The 4,866-nt window shown below is 32.9% G+C and overlaps 1 long non-coding RNA gene across 1 annotated transcript; it reads right to left on the minus strand.

Annotated features, from left to right (window-relative positions):
- Positions 1-2,882: 2,882 nt before the first annotated feature.
- LOC124374775 lies at positions 2,883-3,249 on the minus strand. The gene is made up of 2 exons (XR_006923609.1): positions 3,211-3,249; positions 2,883-3,044 (listed from the first exon to the last, which is right to left on the minus strand). It is a non-coding gene; the product is annotated as an uncharacterized LOC124374775 (long non-coding RNA).
- Between the last annotated feature and the right edge of the window lie 1,617 nt (positions 3,250-4,866).

Raw genomic sequence — 4,866 nt, forward strand, 5'->3', positions numbered from 1 at the left:
TTTTTTACTGGTGACCTGCCTGACTACTTGGGGAAACCACTGTTACCCTCTCTTATGCAGAGACGACACAGTTTTAATAAGCAACAAGCAAGTCAGTTCCAGGACTAGAAATGAACACCATAAACATCTGTTAAATATGGCTCAGGAATACTGCTTTAGGAACGATTTTAATTTTCAACGCATCAAAAACAAAATGGCTTACTTTTGGTTAAAAATAAGGATGAAGTTCATGCTCCACCCAACCTTGAAAGAGTACAAACCACAAAACACCTTGGGGTAAGTGATCGATGACCGGTTGACCTTGGAACTGCCACATAGACGGCTTATGCAAAAAACTCAGCCTCAGCACTCTTTGTGCTAAAGAGGATAAAATCAATTGGTTACACCTACTGCAACAAGAAACCGCATACCATGCTCTGTTTGAGACCGATATTCATTATGGTATTAGTACTGTGGGGTGGATCATCTGCAGGGAATCTCCAGCGGGTGTTGGTTTTACAGAAGCGTGCAATACAAATCATGGCTGATCTAGACTTTCGAGATAGCTTGCAAAGAGGCTTTCAAGAACTTGGGAATTCCTACAGTGATAACTCTGTACATTACTGAAGTGATTTCTACACGCCTATACACAGCGTCCAGAGAGGAGTGGTGACATCCATGATTACAACACAAGGCGGGCCAATGACTTCAGTTCAGTCTTCCCTTACATCACTCAGCTCTTTTTGCCAGGAGGAAGCCGTCTTATGCTGGAGCAAAGCTTTATAATATGCTTCCGAAGAACTTCAAAACCAGCACTCCGCAGGTTTCTGGATGAAAAGACTTATTAAGTGGCTTGTTGGAAGGTTAATATATAGTGTTGAAGAGTTCAAGAATATAACCAATGTAACTATGTAAATTATATATGTATTTTGTAATTGTTATTTTGGTAATAAAAACTTTTATCATGTTTTAAAGAAATAGCTACCTAAACTGCGTCAGTTAAAACATGTTAATTGTTAATGTAGTTAGCAAACTTTTATCTGAATTAGTAATATTTGGACTATATGTCTTATCATATTTGACGCCATTTTTCTGTTCTTAATGAATACAAAAATAAAGCTATTGTCTATTGTACAATTCGATGTCAAAAATGGTAACACAGTGGAAAGTGAATTTGTGTTCAGGCAGGCCATCGACACAGCCGGAATGAGACTGTTATTGATCAAATGCGAAATTAGTCACTGTAAACCGTCGTATTACAGTCCGGGAACTATAAAAAAAAAATTGGAGTAAGCATTGGGTCAGCACATTTGATTTTAACCAAGGATTTGAAAATGAGAAGTGTCCACAAAATTTGTTCCAAAGTTGCTGACATTGGAGCAAAAAAAACTTCGCTTTGAAATTGTATGCTGTACAGTGCAAACAGTAACCCTAACTTCCTGAATAGAGTGATTACTGGTGATGAATCCTGGATTTATGGATACGACCCGGAAACCAAGATGCAACCATGTGGAAACATACAACATCTCCAAGACCAAAACAAGTACAGCAAGTTCACTGCCAAATCCAGCTCATGTTGACAGTCTTCTTCACCAGTGGAGTGGTGCATAATGAGTACGCACCACACGGCCAAAACCATCACAAAAGAATACTGCCTTGAGGTTCTTCATCACCTACGTGCTGTGTGCTGCTGTGATGCTGTGTGGCAACAAAATCTTGGCAGATCCATCACGACAATGCACCTACCCATTCTGCACATCTAATTCAGAGTTTTATCGCTAAAAACAACACACCTCTGGTTCGCCAAGCTCCGTACTCCCCCCGACTTCTGGCTATTTTCTAAGCTGAAAATGCCCCCGAAAGGAACTCAATTTCAAGAAAGAGAAGACATTAAACAGAATACAATAGCTGAGCTTAACAACATTCCAAAAGATGCCTTTCAGAAATATTTTAAACAGTGGCAGAAGCGCTGGTAGAAGATTGTAGCTCTAGTTCAATAAATGCACTTTTAATTAACAAAAGTACGATATTTCTCAGATAAAGAGGAACATTAACATCATGATTCTTAAGTCATTTAAGGTTTTACAGCAGGTGTCTCTAGTTTCTAAACACTTTAGAACTGTACTGTACTGTTTTTTTCATCCTGGAGACAGAATTTGCTGTAGGTTCTCTTGAGTTCTTTCTACCTCCCTCAGGCAGCTATAATACAAGAGAATGTAGCTTCCAAATATAGCAAAGTATGTTTGTTGCTTTTGCTGTTAGTGTGTTTACTGGTATAATTTATTTTACTTGAATATATCTATTTTCAATACACACAATTTCTTTTATCATTTTATTTGGATTGTAATGGCCTGCCTGTTGTATAGAATAGCTGTAGAAATCTAAGATAATTTTGTCTCTAATAAAAATAAATCCAAACACACCATTTTAAACAAGATGGGGACAAAAACTTTTAATTTTACAAATTTCTTTGTGTTACATTCATATATATATATATATATATATATATATTATATATATATATATATATATATATATTATATATATATATATTGACTTTACAAATCATTCTTTATAAAATTAAAATCAATTAGAAAGGTATTTTAAGACCATTTTGCTCTCTTGAATTTTCAGTAAACTTTTCCTGTAGCTTTACAAAATTATCTTCTTTTCAGTGTACAAAAATAAAACTGACTTTTTAACATTAAAATTGCATTTTGCCAAAAAACACATTGCTACATATAAGTATGGCAAATGTTTGAAATTATCCTTCCAAAAACATCCATCATTCAATACAAAAACTTAAAGCAAAGAATTATATTTATGTGGTACCTTCAAATAAAAGTAAAATAGATAAAAAAAGATTTGTATATTATTCTAAAAGGAAAAATAACAACTTTGAGTCATGTAAAAACTATAGATATATTCCACAAAATTATTCAACAAGATAAACAAATACATTGTAAAAATATGCATATGATTCATAATAAAAAACTATTATATAATTAATCTTTTATAAATGTGCATGCTGGTGTGGTCAGTATCAGTCTTCCAGTTTTGATTATCTGAAACAAATATTATCATAGATGAATTTAATGGACCAATTTATTTTCTTTAAGAATATATTAATTTAACGTAAACTATATTTCTGAATGAATTTTAACACTTATTATGAAAATGAAAATTAATAAATTTTGATTTCTGTTTATTTTACTTATTTACTCTTTTTACCATTATTTAACTGTTGCTAAAGTTCGGTGATCGCTTTTTCAGTGAATGCTTTCATTCCTTCTTTCTGGTCATTCTGGAAACAAATAAATGATAGGAACATGAATTCTAAAATACATCCTACAATTAACAAGACACTTTGCATACTCACAAAATCATTGGTCTGGGCTACTAACAATATGAATATAACTGCTAACGGGTGGTTACCACTTCAATTTAATTGTGATAAATCCATAAGCTAGTTAATAATAAGATCAATACATTTCTATAATTATAATACACATAAAACTGCAATTGCACACTTTAACTATTTTAAAATCCCACTAAATATCTTTCTTGTTTTTTTTATATTTGAACTTGTACAGTTTACAAAACCAAATTTTGACAAACCAAATTATAACCCCTTTTCTGACATTAATTGACTACTTTCTCTTAAATCTGTTATAAAACATGTCCATTATGCTCCATTAGGCACAGAAGATGTCCTAGAACACAAAGACTCATCACATAATTGTACGATCTCTATTATCTATAAACATAGGCCTGCATTGGTCCAAATTTTTTACATCAAATAATTTGTATCCTTCTTTTGAAGCAGCAAATATCAATAGTTGTAGCTACTCATCTCCAAATTATCAGTCCTTTAAATGTAATATGGACCTGGGAATGTACCAAAATAAAAATTCTTACAATATCTTTTTTTTAATTGTTTTTATTTTAAATACGTTGGCTTTTAAAACGTTTTCAAACTTCTACAGAATTTTATCTAATTCAATTTTATATTTTGAATTATGCTTAAAAATGACTTACTTGGTTATTTTTTTATTAAACATTAAGTATTTGGAAACAAATCATGTTCATCTGTGTTTTTCCCTTCTGCAAATTTTGAGACCTGGATACAGCTCAAATTGTAATTAAGCCAGAAGGTGGCAGGATAAAGCAGAGAGCATTGGTAAAATAGGAACACAGACATTTACAGGGGCTCAGTTATGTCAGGCTCCCCACTGGGTGCCTTCACAATGTTTGGCCAAAACAGTGTTACTTCCCTTAAAATCTAAACTATACTAGGTATGTTCAAAAAGTAATGGAAATTTTCGTTTTTTTAAAAACCTTCAAAATATAAATTATTATATATCATGCACTTGTGCCAGCATTTCTTCCAATCCTCAAAACACTTCTCAAGCTCAATCTTTAATATAGCCTTGAGCTCTTTCAGAGACGTGTTTTTTATGTCATCTCTAAGCTTGTAAAAACGACGACCCTTTTAAGTTCTCTTTATTATAGGAAATAAAAAAGTTATACAGAGCCATGTCTGGAGAATGTGGAGGCTGGGGCATCATACTATTTTTTGACAAAAATTTATGAACAAGCAATGCAGTGTGAACAGGTACATTGTCAAGTTGCAAAAGCCTTGAACTTGCAGTTATAGTTGGGTATCGGATCGTTCATAACCATTTCTTCCACTTTTTTCACATTTTCAGAGATTGTTTATGTGCTGGGGTGTCTGGAGCGTTCATCATCTTCAACGTCTTTATGGCCATCTTTCCAAATGTTTATTCTACTAATAAACCCTTGTTTTAATCATAGAAGACTCAACATAGGCCTTTGTTCACATTTTCCACACTGATATAAATTCTTTGATTCAATTTTTATCAAATG

Source organism: Homalodisca vitripennis, unplaced genomic scaffold (genome assembly GCF_021130785.1).
Source record: "Homalodisca vitripennis isolate AUS2020 unplaced genomic scaffold, UT_GWSS_2.1 ScUCBcl_10048;HRSCAF=18750, whole genome shotgun sequence".
NCBI classification, from domain to species: domain Eukaryota; kingdom Metazoa; phylum Arthropoda; class Insecta; order Hemiptera; family Cicadellidae; genus Homalodisca; species Homalodisca vitripennis.